At 47.7% G+C, this 21,814-nt stretch overlaps 1 protein-coding gene across 1 annotated transcript in view; it reads left to right on the top strand.

Moving 5' to 3' along the window:
- LOC137380448 (cyclin-dependent kinase 16-like) overlaps positions 1–21,814 on the top strand; it is a 1,435,048-nt gene that overhangs the window by 996,712 nt on the left and 416,522 nt on the right. The gene's annotated exons all lie outside the window — the stretch shown is intronic.

Raw genomic sequence — 21,814 nt, 5'->3', positions numbered from 1 at the left:
TTTCTCTTCACCAGTTCAGTGTGGTGTCAGTCTGTGTCTCTGTTCACCAGATCAGTGTGTTGTCAGTCGCTGTCTCTGTTCAACAGTTCAGTGTGTTCTCAGTCTGTGTCTCTGTTCACCAGTTCAGTGTGTTGTCAGTCTGTGTCTCTGTTCTTCAGTTCACTGCGTTGTCGGTCAGTTTCTCTGTTCACTAGTTCAGTGTGTTGTCAGTCTGTGTCTCTGTTCACCAGTTCAGTGTGTTGTCAGTCTGTGTCTCTGTTCACCAGTTCAGTGTGTTGTCAATCTGTGTCTCTGTTCTCTAGTTCAATGCGTTGTTGGTCTGTGTCTCTGTTCACTAGTTGAGTGTGTTGTCAGTCTGTGTCTCTGTTCACCAGTTCAGTGTGTTGTCAGTCTGTGTCTCTCTTCACCAGGTCAGTGTGTTGTCGGTCAGTGTCTCTGTTCACCAGTTCAGTGTGTTGTCAGTCTGTGTCTCTGTTCACTAGTTCAGTGCATTGTCGGTCCGTGTCTGTGTTCACCAGTTCAGTGTGTTGTCGGTCACTGTCTCTGTTCTCCAGTTCAGTGCATTGTCAGTCTCTGTCTCTGTTCACCAGTTCAGTGTCTTGTTGGTCAGTGTCTCTGTTCACCAGTTCAGTGCATTGTCGGTCCGTGTCTCTGTTCACCAGTTCAGTGTGTTGTCAGTCTGTGTCTCTGTTCACCAGTTCAGTGCGTTGTCGGTCTGTGTCTCTATTCACCAGTTCAGTGTGTTGTCAGTCTGTGTCTCTGTTCACCAGTTCAGTGTGTTGTCAATCTGTGTCTCTGTTCTCCAGTTCAGTGCGTTGTTGGTCAGTATCTCTGTTCACGAGTTGAGTTTGTTGTCAGTCTGTGTCTCTGTTCACCAGTTCAGTGCGTTGTTGGTCAGTGTCTCTGTTCACTAGTTCAGTGCATTGTCGGTCCGTGTCTCTGTTCACTAGTTCAGTGTGTTGTCAGTCTGTGTCTCTGTTCACCAGGTCAGTGTGTTGTCGGTGAGTGTCTCTGTTCACCAGTTCAGTGTGTTGTCAGTCTGTGTCTCTGTTCACCATTTCTGTGTGTTGTCGGTCTGTGTCTCTGTTCACCAGTTCAGTGCGTTGTCAGTCTGTGTCTCTGTTCTCCACTTCAATGCGTTGTCGGTCTGTGTCTCTGTTCACGAGTTGAGTGTGTTGTCAGTCTGTGTCTCTGTTCACCATTTCAGTGCGTTGTCATTCTGTGTCTCTGTTCTCCAGTTCAGTGCGTTGTCATTCTGTGTCTCTGTTCACCAGTTCAGTGTGTTGTCGGTCAGTGTCTCTTCACCAGTTCAGTGTGTTGTCAGTCTGTGTCTCAGTTCACCAGTTCAGTGCGTTGTCGGTCTGTGTCTCTTTTCACCAGTTCAGTGCGTTGTCATTCTGTGTCTCTGTTCTCCAGTTCAGTGCGTTGTCATTCTGTGTCTCTGTTCTCCAGTTCAGTGTGTTGTCAGTCTGTGTCTCTGTTCTTCAGTTCACTGCGTTGTCGGTCTGTGTCTCTGTTCACCAGTTTTGTGCGTTGTCAGTCTGTGTCTCTGTTCTTCACTTCAGTGCGTTGTCGGTCTGTGTCTCTGTTCACCAGTTCAGTGTGTTGTCAGTCAGTGTCTCTGTTCACTAGTTCAGTGCGTTGTCATTCTGTGTCTCTGTTCTCCAGTTCAGTGTGTTGTCAGTCTGTGTCTCTGTTCACCAGTTCAGTGCGTTGTCGGTCTGTGTCTCTATTCACCAGTTCAGTGCGTTGTCATTCTGTGTCTCTGTTCTCCAGTTCACTGCGTTGTCAGTCTGTGTCTCTGTTCACCAATTCAGTGTGTTCTCTGTCTGTGTCTCTGTTCACCAGTTCAGTGTGTTGTCAGTCTGTGTCTCTGTTCTCCAGTTCACTGCGTTTTTGGTCAGTGTCTCCGTTCACTAGTTCAGTGTGTTGTCAGTCTGTGTCTCTTTTCACCAGTTCAGTGTGTTGTCAGTCTGTGTCTCTGTTCAACAGTTCAGTGTGTTGTCAATCTGTGTCTCTGTTCTCCAGTTCAGTGCATGCTTGGTCAGTGTCTCTGTTCACTAGTTCAGTGTGTTGTCAGTCTGTGTCTCTGTTCACCAGTTCGGTGCGTTGTTGGTCAGTGTCTCTGTTCACTAGTTCAGTGCATTGTCGGTTCGTATCTCTGTTCACTAGTTCAGTGTGTTGTCAGTCTGTGTCTCTGTTCACCAGATTTGTGCGTTGTCAGTCTGATTCTCTGTTCTCCACTTCAGTGCGTTGTCGGTCTGTGTCTCTGTTCACCAGTTCACTGTGTTGTCAGTCTGTGTCTCTGTTCTCCAGTTCAGTGCGTTGTCAGTCTGTGTCTCTGTTCACCAGTTCAGTGTGTTGTCGGTCAGTGTCTCTGTTCACCAGTTCACTGTGTTGTCAGTCTGTGTCTCCCTTCACCAGTTCGGTGTGTTGTCAGTCTGTGTCTCTGTTCTCCAGTTCAGTGCGTTGTTGGTCAGTGTCTCTGTTCACCAGCTCAGTGTGTTGTCAGTCGCTGTCTCTGTTCACCCGTTCATTGTGTTGTCGGTCAGTGTATCTGTTCACCAGTTCAGTGCGTTGTTGGTCAGTGTCTCTGTTCACCAGCTCAGTGTGTTGTCAGTCTGTGTCTCTGTTCACCAGTTCATTGTGTTGTCGGTCAGTGTATCTGTTCACCAGTTCAGTGCGTTGTCGGTCAGTTTCTCTGTTCAACAGTTCAGTGTGTTGTCAGTCTGTGTCTCTGTTCACCAGTTCAGTGCGTTGTCGTTCAGTTTCTCTTCACCAGTTCAGTGTGGTCTCAGTCTGTGTCTCTGTTCACCAGATCAGTGTGTTGTCAGTCGCTGTCTCTGTTCAACAGTTCAGTGTGTTCTCTGTCTGTGTCTCTGTTCACCAGTTCAGTGTGTTGTCAGTCTGTGTCTCTGTTCTTCAGTTCACTGCGTTGTCGGTCAGTTTCTCTGTTCACTAGTTCAGTTTGTTGTCAGTCTGTGTCTCTGTTCACCAGTTCAGTGTGTTGTCAGTCTGTGTCTCTGTTCACCAGTTCAGTGTGTTGTCAATCTGTGTCTCTGTTCACCAGTTCAATGCGTTGTTGGTCTGTGTCTCTGTTCACTAGTTGAGTGTGTTGTCAGTCTGTGTCTCTGTTCACCAGTTCAGTGTGTTGTCAGTCTGTGTCTCTCTTCACCAGGTCAGTGTGTTGTCGGTCAGTGTCTCTGTTCACCAGTTCAGTGTGTTGTCAGTCTGTGTCTCTGTTCACTAGTTCAGTGCATTGTCGGTCCGTGTCTGTGTTCACCAGTTCAGTGTGTTGTCGGTCACTGTCTCTGTTCTCCAGTTCAGTGCGTTGTCAGTCTGTGTCTCTGTTCACGAGTTCAGTGTGTTGTTGGTCAGTGTCTCTGTTCACCAGTTCAGTGCATTGTCGGTCCGTGTCTCTGTTCACCAGTTCAGTGTGTTGTCAGTCTGTGTCTCTGTTCACCAGTTCAGTGTGTTGTCGGTCTGTGTCTCTATTCACCAGTTCAGTGAGTTGTCAGTCTGTGTCTCTGTTCACCAGTTCAGTGTGTTGTCAATCTGTGTCTCTGTTCTCCAGTTCAGTGCGTTGTTGGTCAGTGTCTCTGTTCACGGGATGAGTGTGTTGTCAGTCTGTGTCTCTGTTCACCAGTTCAGTGCGTTGTTGGTCAGTGTCTCTGTTCACTAGTTCAGTGCATTGTCGGTCCGTGTCTCTGTTCACCAGTTCAGTGTGTTGTCAGTCTGTGTCTCTGTTCACCAGGTCAGTGTGTTGTCGGTGAGTGTCTCTGTTCACCAGTTCAGTGTGTTGTCAGTCTGTGTCTCTGTTCACCATTTCTGTGTGTTGTCGGTCTGTGTCTCTGTTCACCTGTTCAGTGCGTTGTCAGTCTGTGTCTCTGTTCTCCACTTCAATGCGTTGTCGGTCTGTGTCTCTGTTCACTAGTTCTGTGTGTTGTCAGTCTGTGTCTCAGTTCACCAGTTCAGTGCGTTGTCAGTCTGTGTCTCAGTTCACCAGTTCAGTGCGTTGTCAGTCTGTGTCTCTGTTCTCCATTTCAGTGCGTTGTCAGTATGTGTCTCTGTTCACCAGTTCAGTGTGTTGTCGGTCAGTGTCTCTTCACCAGTTCAGTGTGTTGTCAGTCTGTGTCTCAGTTCACCAGTTCAGTGCGTTGTCGGTCTGTGTCTCTATTCACCAGTTCAGTGCGTTGTCATTCTGTGTCTCTGTTCTCCAGTTCAGTGCGTTGTCATTCTGTGTCTCTGTTCTCCAGTAAAGTGTGTCGGTCAGTCTGTGTCTCTGTTCTTCAGTTCACTGCGTTGTCTGTCAGTGTCTCTGTTCACTAGTTCAGTGTGTTGTCAGTCTGTGTCTCTGTTCACCAGTTCAGTGCGTTGTTGGTCAGTGTCTCTGTTCACTCGTTCAGTGCATTGTCGGTCCGTGTCTCTGTTCAGCAGTTCAGTGTGTTGTCAGTCTGTGTCTCTGTTCACCAGTTCTGTGTGTTGTCGGTCTGTGTCTCTGTTCACCAGTTCAGTGTGTTGTCAGTCTGTGACTCTGTTCACCAGTTCAGTGTGTTGTCGGTCAGTGTCTCTGTTCACCAGTTCACTGCGTTGTCGGTCTGTGTCTCTATTCACCAGTTCAGTGCGTTGTCATTCTGTGTCTCTGTTCTCCAGTTCACTGCGTTGTCAGTCTGTGTCTCTGTTCTTCAGTTCACTGCGTTGTCAGTCTGTGTCTCTGTTCTCCAGTTCAGTGTGTTGTCGGTCAGTGTCTCTTCACCAGTTCAGTGTGTTGTCAGTCTGTGTCTCAGTTCACCAGTTCAGTGCGTTGTCGTCCTGTGTCTCTATTCACCAGTTCAGTGCGTTGTCATTCTGTGTCTCTGTTCTCCAGTTCAGTGCGTTGTCATTCTGTGTCTCTGTTCTCCAGTTCAGTGTGTTGTCAGTCTGTGTCTCTGTTCTTCAGTTCACTGCGTTGTCGGTCAGTGTCTCTGTTCACTAGTTCAGTGTGTTGTCAGTCTGTGTCTCTGTTCACCAGTTCAGTGTGTTGTCAGTCTGTGTCTCTGCTCTTCAGTTCACTGCGTTGTCGGTCAGTGTCTCTGTTCACTAGTTCAGTGTGTTGTCAGTCTGTGTCTCTGTTCACCAGTTCAGTGTGTTGTCAGTCTGTGTGTCTGTTCACTGGTTGAGTGTGTTGTCAATCTGTGTCTCTGTTCTCCAGTTCAGTGCGTTGTTGGTCAGTGTCTCTGTTCACTAGTTGAGTGTGTTGTCAGTCTGTGTCTCTGTTCACCCGTTCAGTGCGTTGTTGGTCAGTGTCTCTGTTCACTCGTTCAGTGCATTGTCGGTCCGTGTCTCTGTTCAGCAGTTCAGTGTGTTGTCAGTCTGTGTCTCTGTTCACCAGTTCAGTGCGTTGTTGGTCAGTGTCTCTGTTCACTCGTTCAGTGCATTGTCGGTCCGTGTCTCTGTTCAGCAGTTCAGTGTGTTGTCAGTCTGTGTCTCTGTTCACCAGTTCTGTGTGTTGTCGGTCTGTGTCTCTGTTCACCAGTTCAGTGTGTTGTCAGTCTGTGACTCTGTTCACCAGTTCAGTGTGTTGTCGGTCAGTGTCTCTGTTCACCAGTTCACTGCGTTGTCGGTCTGTGTCTCTATTCACCAGTTCAGTGCGTTGTCATTCTGTGTCTCTGTTCTCCAGTTCACTGCGTTGTCAGTCTGTGTCTCTGTTCACCATTTAAGTGTGTTGTCAGTCTGTGTCTCCGTTCACCAGTTCAGTGTGTTGTCTGTCTGTGACTCTGTTCTCCAGTTCACTGCGTTGTTGGTCAGTGTCTCTGTTCACTAGTTCAGTGTGTTGTCAGTCTGTGTCTCTTTTCACCAGTTCAGTGTGTTGTCATTCTGTGTCTCTGTTCTCCAGTTCACTGCGTTGTCAGTCTGTGTCTCTGTTCACCATTTAAGTGTGTTCTCTGTCTGTGTCTCCGTGCACCAGTTCAGTGTGTTGTCTGTCTGTGACTCTGTTCGCCAGTTCCGTGTGTTGTCAGTCTGTGTCTCTGTTCACCAGTGCGGTGTGTTGTCATTCTGTGTCTCTGTTCTCCAGTTCAGTGCGTTGTTGGTCAGTGTCTCTGTTCACTAGTTCAGTGTGTTCTCAGTATGTGTCCCTGTTCACCAGTTCAGTGTGTTGTCAGTCGCTGTCTCTGTTCACCAGTTCATTGTGTTGTCGGTCAGTTTCTCTGTTCAACAGTTCAGTGTGTTGTCAGTCTGTGTCTCTGTTCACCAGTTCAGTGCGTTGTCGTTCACTTTCTCTTCACCAGTTCAGTGTGTTCTCAGTCTGTGTCTCTGTTCACCAGATGAGTGTGTTGTCAGTCGCTGTCTCTGTTCAACAGTTCAGTGTGTTCTCTGTCTGTGTCTCTGTTCACCAGTTCAGTGTGTTGTCAGTCTGTGTCTCTGTTCTTCAGTTCACTGCGTTGTCGGTCACTGTCTCTGTTCACTAGTTGAGTGTGTTGTCAGTCTGTGTCTCTGTTCACCAGTTCAGTGCATTGTCAGTCCGTGTCTCTGTTCACCAGTTCAGTGTGTTGTCAGTCTGTGTCTCTGTTCACCAGTTCTGTGTGTTGTCGGTCTGTGTCTCTGTTCACTAGTTCGGTGCATTGTCGGTTAGTATCTCTGTTCACTAGTTCAGTGTGTTGTCAGTCTGTGTCTCTGTTCACCAGTTTTGTGCGTTGTCAGTCTGTGTCTCTGTTCTCCACTTCAGTGCGTTGTCGGTCTGTGTCTCTGTTCACCAGTTCAGTGTGTTGTCAGTCTGTGTCTCTGTTCACCAGTTCAGTGTGTTGTCGGTCAGTGTCTCTGTTCACCAGTTCAGTGTGTTGTCAGTCTGTGTCTCTGTTCACCAGTTCCGTGTGTTGTCAGTCTGTGTCTCTGTTCACCATTTCCCTGTGTTGTCAGTCTGTGTCTCTGTTCTCCAGTTCAGTGCGTTGTTGGTCAGTGTCTCTGTTCACTAGTTCAGTGTGTTGTCAGTCTGTGTCTCTGTTCACCAGTTTTGTGCATTGTCAGTCTGTGTCTCTGTTCTCCACTTCAGTGCGTTGTCGGTCTGTGTCTCTGTTCACCAGTTCAGTGTGTTGTCAGTCTGTGTCTCTGTTCTCCAGTTCAGTGTGTTGTCAGTCTGTGTCTCTGTTCACCAGTTCCGTGTGTTGTCAGTCTGTGTCTCTGTTCACCAGTGCGGTGTGTTGTCAGTCTGTGTCTCTGTTCTCCAGTTCAGTGCGTTGTTGGTCAGTGTCTCTGTTCACTAGTTCAGTGTGTACTCAGTATGTGTCCCTGTTCACCAGTTCAGTGTGTTGTCAGTCGCTGTCTCTGTTCACCAGTTCATTGTGTTGTCGGTCAGTTTCTCTGTTCAACAGTTCAGTGTGTTGTCAGTCTGTGTCTCTGTTAACCAGTTCAGTGCGTTGTCGTTCACTTTCTCTTCACCAGTTCAGTGTGTTCTCAGTCTGTGTCTCTGTTCACCAGATCAGTGTGTTGTCAGTCGCTGTCTCTGTTCAACAGTTCAGTGTGTTCTCTGTCTGTGTCTCTGTTCACCAGTTCAGTGTGTTGTCAGTCTGTGTCTCTGTTCTTCAGTTCACTGCGTTGTCGGTCATTGTCTCTTTTCACTAGTTGAGTGTGTTGTCAGTCTGTGTCTCTGTTCACCAGTTCAGTGCGTTGTTGGTCAGTGTCTCTGTTCAATAGTTGAGTGCATTGTCAGTACGTGTCTCTGTTCACCAGTTCAGTGTGTTGTCAGTCTGTGTCTCTGTTCACCAGTTCTGTGTGTTGTCGGTCTGTGTCTCTGTTCACCAGTTTAGTGTGTTGTCAGTCTGTGACTCTGTTCTCCACATCAGTGCGTTGTCGGTCTGTGTCTCTGTTAACCAGTTCAGTGTGTTGTCAGTCTGTGTCTCTGTTCTCCAGTTCAGTGCGTTGTCGGTCTGTGTCTCTGTTAACCAGTTCAGTGCGTTGTCGGTCTGTGTCTCTATTCACCAGTTCAGTGCGTTGTCATTCTGTGTCTCTGTTCTCCAGTTCACTGCGTTGTCAGTCTGTGTCTCTGTTCACCATTTCAGTGTGTTCTCTGTCTGTGTCTCTGTTCACCAGTTCAGTGTGTTGTCAGTCTGTGTCTCTGTTCTCCAGTTCACTGCGTTGTTGGTTAGTGTCTCTGTTCACTAGTTCAGTGTGTTGTCAGTCTGTGTCTCTTTTCACCAGTTCAGTGTGTTGTCAGTCTGTGTCTCTGTTCACCAGTTCAGTGTGTTGTCAATCTGTGTCTCTGTTCTCCAGTTCAGTGCATTCTTGGTCACTGTCTCTGTTCACTAGTTCAGTGTGTTGTCAGTCTGTGTCTCTGTTCACCAGTTCAGTGCGTTGTTGGTCAGTGTCTCTGTTCACTAGTTCAGTGCATTGTCGGTTAGTATCTCTGTTCACTAGTTCAGTGTGTTGTCAGTCTGTGTCTCTGTTCACCAGTTTTGTGCGTTGTCAGTCTGTGTCTCTGTTCTCCACTTCAGTGTGTTGTCAGTCTGTGTCTCAGTTCACCAGTTCAGTGCGTTGTCGTCCTGTGTCTCTATTCACCAGTTCAGTGCGTTGTCATTCTGTGTCTCTGTTCTCCAGTTCAGTGCGTTGTCATTCTGTGTCTCTGTTCTTCAGTTCACTGCGTTGTCGGTCAGTGTCTCTGTTCACTAGTTCAGTGTGTTGTCAGTCTGTGTCTCTGTTCTTCAGTTCACTGCGTTGTCGGTCAGTGTCTCTGTTCTCCAGTTCAGTGTGTTGTCGGTCTGTGTCTCTGTTCTTCAGTTCACTGCGTTGTCGGTCAGTGTCTCTGTTCACTAGTTCAGTGTGTTGTCAGTCTGTGTCTCTGTTCACCAGTTCAGTGTGTTGTCAGTCTGTGTCTCTGTTCTTCAGTTCACTGCGTTGTCGGTCAGTGTCTCTGTTCACTAGTTCAGTGTGTTGTCAGTCTGTGTCTCTGTTCACCAGTTCAGTGTGTTGTCAGTCTGTGTGTCTGTTCACTGGTTGAGTGTGTTGTCAATCTGTGTCTCTGTTCTCCAGTTCACTGCGTTGTCAGTCTGTGTCTCTGTTCACCATTTAAGTGTGTTGTCAGTCTGTGTCTCCGTTCACCAGTTCAGTGTGTTGTCTGTCTGTGACTCTGTTCTCCAGTTCACTGCGTTGTTGGTCAGTGTCTCTGTTCACTAGTTCAGTGTGTTGTCAGTCTGTGTCTCTTTTCACCAGTTCAGTGTGTTGTCATTCTGTGTCTCTGTTCTCCAGTTCACTGCGTTGTCAGTCTGTGTCTCTGTTCACCATTTAAGTGTGTTCTCTGTCTGTGTCTCCGTGCACCAGTTCAGTGTGTTGTCTGTCTGTGACTCTGTTCGCCAGTTCCGTGTGTTGTCAGTCTGTGTCTCTGTTCACCAGTGCGGTGTGTTGTCATTCTGTGTCTCTGTTCTCCAGTTCAGTGCGTTGTTGGTCCGTGTCTCTGTTCACTAGTTCAGTGTGTTCTCAGTATGTGTCCCTGTTCACCAGTTCAGTGTGTTGTCAGTCGCTGTCTCTGTTCACCAGTTCATTGTGTTGTCGGTCAGTTTCTCTGTTCAACAGTTCAGTGTGTTGTCAGTCTGTGTCTCTGTTCACCAGTTCAGTGCGTTGTCGTTCACTTTCTCTTCACCAGTTCAGTGTGTTCTCAGTCTGTGTCTCTGTTCACCAGATGAGTGTGTTGTCAGTCGCTGTCTCTGTTCAACAGTTCAGTGTGTTCTCTGTCTGTGTCTCTGTTCACCAGTTCAGTGTGTTGTCAGTCTGTGTCTCTGTTCTTCAGTTCACTGCGTTGTCGGTCACTGTCTCTGTTCACTAGTTGAGTGTGTTGTCAGTCTGTGTCTCTGTTCACCAGTTCAGTGCATTGTCAGTCCGTGTCTCTGTTCACCAGTTCAGTGTGTTGTCAGTCTGTGTCTCTGTTCACCAGTTCTGTGTGTTGTCGGTCTGTGTCTCTGTTCACTAGTTCGGTGCATTGTCGGTTAGTATCTCTGTTCACTAGTTCAGTGTGTTGTCAGTCTGTGTCTCTGTTCACCAGTTTTGTGCGTTGTCAGTCTGTGTCTCTGTTCTCCACTTCAGTGCGTTGTCGGTCTGTGTCTCTGTTCACCAGTTCAGTGTGTTGTCAGTCTGTGTCTCTGTTCACCAGTTCAGTGTGTTGTCGGTCAGTGTCTCTGTTCACCAGTTCAGTGTGTTGTCAGTCTGTGTCTCTGTTCACCAGTTCCGTGTGTTGTCAGTCTGTGTCTCTGTTCACCATTTCCCTGTGTTGTCAGTCTGTGTCTCTGTTCTCCAGTTCAGTGCGTTGTTGGTCAGTGTCTCTGTTCACTAGTTCAGTGTGTTGTCAGTCTGTGTCTCTGTTCACCAGTTTTGTGCATTGTCAGTCTGTGTCTCTGTTCTCCACTTCAGTGCGTTGTCGGTCTGTGTCTCTGTTCACCAGTTCAGTGTGTTGTCAGTCTGTGTCTCTGTTCTCCAGTTCAGTGTGTTGTCAGTCTGTGTCTCTGTTCACCAGTTCCGTGTGTTGTCAGTCTGTGTCTCTGTTCACCAGTGCGGTGTGTTGTCAGTCTGTGTCTCTGTTCTCCAGTTCAGTGCGTTGTTGGTCAGTGTCTCTGTTCACTAGTTCAGTGTGTACTCAGTATGTGTCCCTGTTCACCAGTTCAGTGTGTTGTCAGTCGCTGTCTCTGTTCACCAGTTCATTGTGTTGTCGGTCAGTTTCTCTGTTCAACAGTTCAGTGTGTTGTCAGTCTGTGTCTCTGTTAACCAGTTCAGTGCGTTGTCGTTCACTTTCTCTTCACCAGTTCAGTGTGTTCTCAGTCTGTGTCTCTGTTCACCAGATCAGTGTGTTGTCAGTCGCTGTCTCTGTTCAACAGTTCAGTGTGTTCTCTGTCTGTGTCTCTGTTCACCAGTTCAGTGTGTTGTCAGTCTGTGTCTCTGTTCTTCAGTTCACTGCGTTGTCGGTCATTGTCTCTTTTCACTAGTTGAGTGTGTTGTCAGTCTGTGTCTCTGTTCACCAGTTCAGTGCGTTGTTGGTCAGTGTCTCTGTTCAATAGTTGAGTGCATTGTCAGTACGTGTCTCTGTTCACCAGTTCAGTGTGTTGTCAGTCTGTGTCTCTGTTCACCAGTTCTGTGTGTTGTCGGTCTGTGTCTCTGTTCACCAGTTTAGTGTGTTGTCAGTCTGTGACTCTGTTCTCCACATCAGTGCGTTGTCGGTCTGTGTCTCTGTTAACCAGTTCAGTGTGTTGTCAGTCTGTGTCTCTGTTCTCCAGTTCAGTGCGTTGTCGGTCTGTGTCTCTGTTAACCAGTTCAGTGCGTTGTCGGTCTGTGTCTCTATTCACCAGTTCAGTGCGTTGTCATTCTGTGTCTCTGTTCTCCAGTTCACTGCGTTGTCAGTCTGTGTCTCTGTTCACCATTTCAGTGTGTTCTCTGTCTGTGTCTCTGTTCACCAGTTCAGTGTGTTGTCAGTCTGTGTCTCTGTTCTCCAGTTCACTGCGTTGTTGGTTAGTGTCTCTGTTCACTAGTTCAGTGTGTTGTCAGTCTGTGTCTCTTTTCACCAGTTCAGTGTGTTGTCAGTCTGTGTCTCTGTTCACCAGTTCAGTGTGTTGTCAATCTGTGTCTCTGTTCTCCAGTTCAGTGCATTCTTGGTCACTGTCTCTGTTCACTAGTTCAGTGTGTTGTCAGTCTGTGTCTCTGTTCACCAGTTCAGTGCGTTGTTGGTCAGTGTCTCTGTTCACTAGTTCAGTGCATTGTCGGTTAGTATCTCTGTTCACTAGTTCAGTGTGTTGTCAGTCTGTGTCTCTGTTCACCAGTTTTGTGCGTTGTCAGTCTGTGTCTCTGTTCTCCACTTCAGTGTGTTGTCAGTCTGTGTCTCAGTTCACCAGTTCAGTGCGTTGTCGTCCTGTGTCTCTATTCACCAGTTCAGTGCGTTGTCATTCTGTGTCTCTGTTCTCCAGTTCAGTGCGTTGTCATTCTGTGTCTCTGTTCTTCAGTTCACTGCGTTGTCGGTCAGTGTCTCTGTTCACTAGTTCAGTGTGTTGTCAGTCTGTGTCTCTGTTCTTCAGTTCACTGCGTTGTCGGTCAGTGTCTCTGTTCTCCAGTTCAGTGTGTTGTCGGTCTGTGTCTCTGTTCTTCAGTTCACTGCGTTGTCGGTCAGTGTCTCTGTTCACTAGTTCAGTGTGTTGTCAGTCTGTGTCTCTGTTCACCAGTTCAGTGTGTTGTCAGTCTGTGTCTCTGTTCTTCAGTTCACTGCGTTGTCGGTCAGTGTCTCTGTTCACTAGTTCAGTGTGTTGTCAGTCTGTGTCTCTGTTCACCAGTTCAGTGTGTTGTCAGTCTGTGTGTCTGTTCACTGGTTGAGTGTGTTGTCAATCTGTGTCTCTGTTCTCCAGTTCAGTGCGTTGTTGGTCAGTGTCTCTGTTCACTAGTTGAGTGTGTTGTCGGTCTGTGTCTCTGTTCACCAGTTCAGTGCGTTGTTCGTCAGTGTCTCTGTTCACTCGTTCAGTGCATTGTCGGTCCGTGTCTCTGTTCACCAGTTCAGTGTGTTGTCAGTCTGTGTCTCTGTTCACCAGTTCTGTGTGTTGTCGGTCTGTGTCTCTGTTCACCAGTTCAGTGTGTTGTCAGTCCGTGTCTCTGTTCACCAGTTCTGTGTGTTGTCGGTCTGTGACTCTGTTCTCCAGTTCACTGCGTTGTTGGTCAGTGTCTCTGTTCACTAGTTCAGTTTGTTGTCAGTCTGTGTCTCTTTTCACCAGTTCAGTGTGTTGTCAGTCGGTGTCTCTGTTCACCAGTTCAGTGTGTTGTCAGTCTGTGTCTCTGTTCTCCAGTTCAGTGTGTTGTCAATCTGTGTCTCTGTTCTCCAATTCAGTGCGTTGTTGGTCAGTGTCTCTGTTCACGAGTTCAGTTTGTTGTCAGTCTGTGTCTCTTTTCACCAGTTCAGTGTGTTGTCAGTCGGTGTCTCTGTTCACCAGTTCAGTGTGTTGTCAGTCTGTGTCTCTGTTCACCAGTTCAGTGCGTTGTTGGTCAGTGTCTCTGTTCACTAGTTCAGTTTGTTGTCAGTCTGTGTCTCTTTTCACCAGTTCAGTGTGTTGTCAGTCGGTGTCTCTGTTCACCAGTTCAGTGTGTTGTCAGTCTGTGTCTCTGTTCACCAGTTCAGTGCGTTGTTGGTCAGTGTCTCTGTTCACTAGTTCAGTGCATTGTCGGTCAGTGTCTCTGTTCACTGGTCCAGTGTGTTGTCAGTCTGTGTCTCTGTTCACCAGTTTTGTGTGTTGTCGGTCTGTGTCTCTGTTCACCAGTTCAGTGCGTTGTCAGTCTGTGTCTCTGTTCTCCACTTCACTGCGTTGTCGGTCTGTGTCTCTGTTCACCAGTTCAGTGTGTTGTCAGTCTGTGTCTCTGTTCGCCAGTTCCGTGTGTTGTCAGACTGTGTCTCTGTTCACCAGTGCGGTGTGTTGTCAGTCTGTGTCTCTGTTCTCCAGTTCAGTGCGTTGTTGGTCAGTGTCTCTGTTCACTAGTTCAGTGTGTTCTCAGTATGTGTCCCTGTTCACCAGTTCAGTGTGTTGTCAGTCGCTGTCTCTGTTCACCAGTTCATTGTGTTGTCGGTCAGTTTCTCTGTTCAACAGTTCAGTGTGTTGTCAGTCTGTGTCTCTGTTCACCAGTTCAGTGCGTTGTCGTTCACTTTCTCTTCACCAGTTCAGTGTGTTCTCAGTCTGTGACTCTGTTCACCATATCAGTGTGTTGTCAGTCGCTGTCTCTGTTCAACAGTTCAGTGTGTTCTCTGTCTGTGTCTCTGTTCACCAGTTCAGTGTGTTGTCAGTCTGTGTCTCTGTTCTTCAGTTCACTGCGTTGTCGGTCAGTGTCTCTGTTCACTAGTTGAGTGTGTTGTCAGTCTGTGTCTCTGTTCACCAGTTCAGTGCGTTGTTGGTCTGTGTCTCTGTTCACTAGTTGAGTGTGTTGTCAGTCTGTGTCTCTGTTCACCAGTTCAGTGTGTTGTCAGTCTGTGTCTCTCTTCACCAGGTCAGTGTGTTGTCGGTCAGTGTCTCTGTTCACCAGTTCAGTGTGTTGTCAGTCTGTGTCTCTGTTCACTAGTTCAGTGCATTGTCGGTCCGTGTCTCTGTTCTCCAGTTCAGTGCGTTGTCAGTCTGTGTCTCTGTTCACGAGTTCAGTGTGTTGTTGGTCAGTGTCTCTGTTCACCAGTTCAGTGCATTGTCGGTCCGTGTCTCTGTTCACCAGTTCAGTGTGTTGTCGGTCTGTGTCTCTATTCACCAGTTCAGTGTGTTGTCAGTCTGTGTCTCTGTTCACCAGTTCAGTGTGTTGTCAGTCTGTGTCTCTGTTCACCAGTTCAGTGCATTGTTGGTCAGTGTCTCTGTTCACTAGTTCAGTGCATTGTCGGTCCTTGTCTCTGTTCACCAGTTCAGTGTGTTGTCAGTCTGTGTCTCTGTTCACCAGGTCAGTGTGTTGTCGGTGAGTGTCTCTGTTCACCAGTTCAGTGTGTTGTCAGTCTGTGTCTCTGTTCACCATTTCTGTGTGTTGTCGGTCTGTGTCTCTGTTCACCTGTTCAGTGCGTTGTCAGTCTGTGTCTCTGTTCTCCACTTCAATGCGTTGTCGGTCTGTGTCTCTGTTCACCAGTTCTGTGTGTTGTCAGTCTGTGTCTCTGTTCACCAGTTCAGTGTGTTGTCGGTCAGTGTCTCTTCACCAGTTCAGTGTGTTGTCAGTCTGTGTCTCAGTTCACCAGTTCAGTGCGTTGTCGGTCTGTGTCTCTATTCACCAGTTCAGTGCGTTGTCATTCTGTGTATCTGTTCTCCAGTTCAGTGCGTTGTCATTCTGTGTCTCTGTTCTCCAGTAAAGTGTGTCGGTCAGTTTCTCTGTTCAACAGTTCAGTGTGTTGTCAGTCTGTGTCTCTGTTCACCATTTCTGTGTGTTGTCGGTCTGTGTCTCTGTTCACCTGTTCAGTGCGTTGTCAGTCTGTGTCTCTGTTCTCCACTTCAATGCGTTGTCGCTCTGTGTCTCTGTTCACCAGTTCTGTGTGTTGTCAGTCTGTGTCTCTGTTCTCCAGTTCAGTGCGTTGTCAGTATGTGTCTCTGTTCACCAGTTCAGTGTGTTGTCGGTCAGTGTCTCTTCACCAGTTCAGTGTGTTGTCAGTCTGTGTCTCAGCTCACCAGTTCAGTGCGTTGTCGGTCTGTGTCTCTATTCACCAGTTCAGTGCGTTGTCATTCTGTGTCTCTGTTCTCCAGTTCAGTGCGTTGTCATTCTGTGTCTCTGTTCTCCAGTAAAGTGTGTCGGTCAGTCTGTGTCTCTGTTCTTCAGTTCACTGCGTTGTCGGTCAGTGTCTCTGTTCACTAGTTCAGTGTGTTGTCAGTCTGTGTCTCTGTTCACCAGTTCAGTGTGTTGTCAGTCTGTGTTTCTGTTCACTGGTTGAGTGTGTTGTCAATCTGTGTCTCCGTTCTCCAGTTCAGTGCGTTGTTGGTCAGTGTCTCTGTTCACCTAGTTGAGTGTGTTGTCAGTCTGTGTCTCAGCTCACCAGTTCAGTGCGTTGTCAGTCTGTGTCTCTATTCACCAGTTCAGTGCGTTGTCATTCTGTGTCTCTGTTCTCCAGTTCAGTGCGTTGTCATTCTGTGTCTCTGTTCTCCAGTAAAGTGTGTCGGTCAGTCTGTGTCTCTGTTCTTCAGTTCACTGCGTTGTCGGTCAGTGTCTCTGTTCACTAGTTCAGTGTGTTGTCAGTCTGTGTCTCTGTTCACCAGTTCAGTGTGTTGTCAGTCTGTGTTTCTGTTCACTGGTTGAGTGTGTTGTCAATCTGTGTCTCCGTTCTCCAGTTCAGTGTGTTGTCAGTCTGTGTCTCTGTTCACCAGTTCAGTGTGTTGTCAGTCTGTGTCTCTGTTCACCAGTTCAGTGTGTTGTCAGTCTGTGTCTCTGTTCACCAGTTCAGTGCGTTGTTGGTCAGTGTCTCTGTTCACCAGTTCAGTGCGTTGTCGGTCTGTGTCTCTGTTCACTCGTTCAGTGCATTGTCGGTCCGTGTCTCTGTTCTCCAGTTCAGTGCGTTGTCGGTCTGTGTCTCTGTTAACCAGTTCAGTGCGTTGTCGGTCTGTGTCTCTATTCACCAGTTCAGTGCGTTGTTGGTCAGTGTCTCTGTTCAATAGTTCAGTGCATTGTCAGTACGTGTCTCTGTTCACCAGTTCAGTGTGTTGTCAGTCTGTGTCTCTGTTCACCAGTTCAGTGCGTTGTTGGTCAGTGTCTCTGTTCAATAGTTCAGTGCATTGTCAGTACGTGTCTCTGTTCACCAGTTCAGTGTGTTGTCAGTCTGTGTCTCTGTTCACCAGTTCTGTGTGTTGTCGGTCTGTGTCTCTGTTCACCAGTTTAGTGTGTTGTCAGTCTGTGACTCTGTTCTCCACATCAGTGCGTTGTCGGTCTGTGTCTCTGTTAACCAGTTCAGTGTGTTGTCAGTCTGTGTCTCTGTTCTCCAGTTCAGTGCGTTGTCGGTCTGTGTCTCTGTTAACCAGTTCAGTGCGTTGTCGGTCTGTGTCTCTATTCACCAGTTCAGTGCGTTGTCATTCTGTGTCTCTGTTCTCCAGTTCACTGCGTTGTCAGTCTGTGTCTCTGTTCATCAGTTCAGTGTGTTCTCTGTCTGTGTCTCTGTTCACCAGTTCAGTGTGTTGTCAGTCTGTGTCTCTGTTCTCCAGTTCACTGCGTTGTTGGTTAGTGTCTCTGTTCACTAGTTCAGTGTGTTGTCAGTCTGTGTCTCTTTTCACCAGTTCAGTGTGTTGTCAGTCTGTGTCTCTGTTCAACAGTTCAGTGTGTTGTCAATCTGTGTCTCTGTTCTCCAGTTCAGTGCATTCTTGGTCACTGTCTCTGTTCACTAGTTCAGTGTGTTGTCAGTCTGTGTCTCTGTTCTCCAGTTCAGTGCGTTGTCAGTCTGTGTCTCTGTTCTCCAGTTCAGTGTGTTGTCAGGATATGTCTCTTTTCACCAGTTCAGTGTGTTGTCCGTCAGTGTCTCTGTTCACCAGTTCAGTGTGTTGTCAGGATATGTCTCTTTTCACCAGTTCAGTGTGTTGTCGGTCAGTGTCTCTTCACCACTTCAGTGCGTTGTCGTCCTGTGTCTCTATTCACCAGTTCAGTGCGTTGTCATTCTGTGTCTCTGTTCTCCAGTTCAGTGCGTTGTCATTCTGTGTCTCTGTTCTCCAGTTCAGTGTGTTGTCAGTCTGTGTCTCTGTTCTTCAGTTCACTGCGTTGTCGGTCAGTGTCTCTGTTCACTAGTTCAGTGTGTTGTCAGTCTGTGTGTCTGTTCACTGGTTGAGTGTGTTGTCAATCTGTGTCTCTGTTCTCCAGTTCAGTGCGTTGTTGGTCAGTGTCTCTGTTCACTAGTTGAGTGTGTTGTCAGTCTGTGTCTCTGTTCACCAGTTCAGTGTGTTGTCAGTCTGTGTCTCTGTTCACCAGTTCAGTGTGTTGTCAGTCTGTGTCTCTGTTCTCCAGTTCAGTGCGTTGTCAGTCTGTGTCTCTGTTCACCAGTTCAGTGTGTTGTCCGTCAGTGTCTCTGTTCACCAGTTCAGTGTGTTGTCAGGATATGTCTCTTTTCACCAGTTCAATGTGTTGTCGGTCAGTGTCTCTTCACCAGTTCAGTGGGTTGTCAGTCTGTGTCTCAGTTCACCAGTTCAGTGCGTTGTCGTCCTGTGTCTCTATTCACCAGTTCAGTGCGTTGTCATTCTGTGTCTCTGTTCTCCAGTTCAGTGCGTTGTCATTCTGTGTCTCTGTTCTCCAGTTCAGTGTGTTGTCAGTCTGTGTCTCTGTTCTTCAGTTCACTGCGTTGTCGGTCAGTGTCTCTGTTCACTAGTTCAGTGTGTTGTCAGTCTGTGTCTCTGTTCACCAGTTCAGTGTGTTGTCAGTCTGTGTCTCTGCTCTTCGGTTCACTGCGTTGTCGGTCAGTGTCTCTGTTCGCTAGTTCAGTGTGTTGTCAGTCTGTGTATCTGTTCACCAGTTCAGTGTGTTGTCAGTCTGTGTGTCTGTTCACTGGTTGAGTGTGTTGTCAATCTGTGTCTCTGTTCTCCAGTTCAGTGCGTTGTTGGTCAGTGTCTCTGTTCACTAGTTGAGTGTGTTGTCAGTCTGTGTCTCTGTTCACCAGTTCAGTGCGTTGTTGGTCAGTGTCTCTGTTCACTCGTTCAGTGCATTGTCGGTCCGTGTCTCTGTTCAGCAGTTCAGTGTGTTGTCAGTCTGTGTCTCTGTTCACCAGTTCAGTGCGTTGTTGGTCAGTGTCTCTGTTCACTCGTTCAGTGCATTGTCGGTCCGTGTCTCTGTTCAGCAGTTCAGTGTGTTGTCAGTCTGTGTCTCTGTTCACCAGTTCTGTGTGTTGTCGGTCTGTGTCTCTGTTCACCAGTTCAGTGTGTTGTCAGTCTGTGACTCTGTTCACCAGTTCAGTGTGTTGTCGGTCAGTGTCTCTGTTCACCAGTTCACTGCGTTGTCGGTCTGTGTCTCTATTCACCAGTTCAGTGCGTTGTCATTCTGTGTCTCTGTTCTCCAGTTCACTGCGTTGTCAGTCTGTGTCTCTGTTCACCATTTAAGTGTGTTGTCAGTCTGTGTCTCCGTTCACCAGTTCAGTGTGTTGTCTGTCTGTGACTCTGTTCTCCAGTTCACTGCGTTGTTGGTCAGTGTCTCTGTTCACTAGTTCCGTGTGTTGTCAGTCTGTGTCTCTTTTCACCAGTTCAGTGTGTTGTCGGTCTGTGTCTCTGTTCTCCAGTTCACTGCGTTGTCAGTCTGTGTCTCTGTTCACCATTTAAGTGTGTTCTCTGTCTGTGTCTCCGTGCACCAGTTCAGTGTGTTGTCTGTCTGTGACTCTGTTCGCCAGTTCCGTGTGTTGTCAGTCTGTGTCTCTGTTCACCAGTGCGGTGTGTTGTCAGTCTGTGTCTCTGTTCTCCAGTTCAGTGCGTTGTTGGTCAGTGTCTCTGTTCACTAGTTCAGTGTGTTCTCAGTATGTGTCCCTGTTCACCAGTTCAGTGTGTTGTCAGTCGCTGTCTCTGTTCACCAGTTCATTGCGTTGTCGGTCAGTTTCTCTGTTCAACAGTTCAGTGTGTTGTCAGTCTGTGTCTCTGTTCACCAGTTCAGTGCGTTGTCGTTCACTTTCTCTTCACCAGTTCAGTGTGTTCTCAGTCTGTGTCTCTGTTCACCAGATGAGTGTGTTGTCAGTCGCTGTCTCTGTTCAACAGTTCAGTGTGTTCTCTGTCTGTGTCTCTGTTCACCAGTTCAGTGTGTTGTCAGTCTGTGTCTCTGTTCTTCAGTTCACTGCGTTGTCGGTCAGTGTCTCTGTTCACTAGTTGAGTGTGTTGTCAGTCTGTGTCTCTGTTCACCAGTTCAGTGCATTGTCAGTCCGTGTCTCTGTTCACCAGTTCAGTGTGTTGTCAGTCTGTGTCTCTGTTCACCAGTTCTGTGTGTTGTCGGTCTGTGTCTCTGTTCACTAGTTCAGTGCATTGTCGGTTAGTATCTCTGTTCACTAGTTCAGTGTGTTGTCAGTCTGTGTCTCTGTTCACCAGTTTTGTGCGTTGTCAGTCTGTGTCTCTGTTCTCCACTTCAGTGCGTTGTCGGTCTGTGTCTCTGTTCACCAGTTCAATGTGTTGTCAGTCTGTGTCTCTGTTCACCAGTTCAGTGTGTTGTCGGTCAGTGTCTCTGTTCACCAGTTCAGTGTGTTGTCAGTCTGTGTCTCTGTTCACCAGTTCCGTGTGTTGTCAGTCTGTGTCTCTGTTCACCATTTCCCTGTGTTGTCAGTCTGTGTCTCTGTTCTCCAGTTCAGTGCGTTGTTGGTCAGTGTCTCTGTTCACTAGTTCAGTGTGTTGTCAGTCTGTGTCTCTGTTCACCAGTTTTGTGCGTTGTCAGTCTGTGTCTCTGTTCTCCACTTCAGTGCGTTGTCGGTCTGTGTCTCTGTTCACCAGTTCAGTGTGTTGTCAGTCTGTGTCTCTGTTCTCCAGTTCAGTGTGTTGTCAGTCTGTGTCTCTGTTCACCAGTTCCGTGTGTTGTCAGTCTGTGTCTCTGTTCACCAGTGCGGTGTGTTGTCAGTCTGTGTCTCTGTTCTCCAGTTCAGTGCGTTGTTGGTCAGTGTCTCTGTTCACTAGTTCAGTGTGTTCTCAGTATGTGTCCCTGTTCACCAGTTCAGTGTGTTGTCAGTCGCTGTCTCTGTTCACCAGTTCATTGTGTTGTCGGTCAGTTTCTCTGTTCAACAGTTCAGTGTGTTGTCAGTCTGTGTCTCTGTTAACCAGTTCAGTGCGTTGTCGTTCACTTTCTCTTCACCAGTTCAGTGTGTTCTCAGTCTGTGTCTCTGTTCACCAGATCAGTGTGTTGTCAGTCGCTGTCTCTGTTCAACAGTTCAGTGTGTTCTCTGTCTGTGTCTCTGTTCACCAGTTCAGTGTGTTGTCAGTCTGTGTCTCTGTTCTTCAGTTCACTGCGTTGTCGGTCATTGTCTCTTTTCACTAGTTGAGTGTGTTGTCAGTCTGTGTCTCTGTTCACCAGTTCAGTGCGTTGTTGGTCAGTGTCTCTGTTCAATAGTTGAGTGCATTGTCAGTACGTGTCTCTGTTCACCAGTTCAGTGTGTTGTCAGTCTGTGTCTCTGTTCTCCAGTTCAGTGTGTTGTCAGTCTGTGTCTCTGTTCTTCAGTTCACTGCGTTGTCGGTCAGTGTCTCTGTTCACTAGTTCAGTGTGTTGTCAGTCTGTGTGTCTGTTCACTGGTTGAGTGTGTTGTCAATCTGTGTCTCTGTTCTCCAGTTCAGTGCGTTGTTGGTCAGTGTCTCTGTTAACCAGTTTAGTGTGTTGTCAGTCTGTGACTCTGTTCTCCACATCAGTGCGTTGTCGGTCTGTGTCTCTGTTAACCAGTTCAGTGTGTTGTCAGTCTGTGTCTCTGTTCTCCAGTTCAGTGCGTTGTCGGTCTGTGTCTCTGTTAACCAGTTCAGTGCGTTGTCGGTCTGTGTCTCTATTCACCAGTTCAGTGCGTTGTCATTCTGTGTCTCTGTTCTCCAGTTCACTGCGTTGTCAGTCTGTGTCTCTGTTCATCAGTTCAGTGTGTTCTCTGTCTGTGTCTCTGTTCACCAGTTCAGTGTGTTGTCAGTCTGTGTCTCTGTTCTCCAGTTCACTGCGTTGTTGGTTAGTGTCTCTGTTCACTAGTTCAGTGTGTTGTCAGTCTGTGTCTCTTTTCACCAGTTCAGTGTGTTGTCAGTCTGTGTCTCTGTTCACCAGTTCAGTGTGTTGTCAATCTGTGTCTCTGTTCTCCAGTTCAGTGCATTCTTGGTCACTGTCTCTGTTCACTAGTTCAGTGTGTTGTCAGTCTGTGTCTCTGTTCTCCAGTTCAGTGCGTTGTCAGTCTGTGTCTCTGTTCACCAGTTCAGTGTGTTGTCCGTCAGTGTCTCTGTTCACCAGTTCAGTGTGTTGTCAGGATATGTCTCTTTTCACCAGTTCAGTGTGTTGTCGGTCAGTGTCTCTTCACCACTTCAGTGCGTTGTCGTCCTGTGTCTCTATTCACCAGTTCAGTGCGTTGTCATTCTGTGTCTCTGTTCTCCAGTTCAGTGCGTTGTCATTCTGTGTCTCTGTTCTCCAGTTCAGTGTGTTGTCAGTCTGTGTCTCTGTTCTTCAGTTCACTGCGTTGTCGGTCAGTGTCTCTGTTCACTAGTTCAGTGTGTTGTCAGTCTGTGTGTCTGTTCACTGGTTGAGTGTGTTGTCAATCTGTGTCTCTGTTCTCCAGTTCAGTGCGTTGTTGGTCAGTGTCTCTGTTCACTAGTTGAGTGTGTTGTCAGTCTGTGTCTCTGTTCACCAGTTCAATGCGTTGTTGGTCAGTGTCTCTGTTCACTCGTTCAGTGCATGGTCGGTCCGTGTCTCTGTTCAGCAGTTCAGTGTGTTGTCA

Source organism: Heterodontus francisci, chromosome 19 (assembly GCF_036365525.1).
Source record: "Heterodontus francisci isolate sHetFra1 chromosome 19, sHetFra1.hap1, whole genome shotgun sequence".
Classification (NCBI taxonomy): Eukaryota; Metazoa; Chordata; class Chondrichthyes; order Heterodontiformes; family Heterodontidae; genus Heterodontus; species Heterodontus francisci.
Note: the sequence above shows the minus strand (reverse complement) of the source record. Positions and strands in the feature narration are given on the sequence as shown.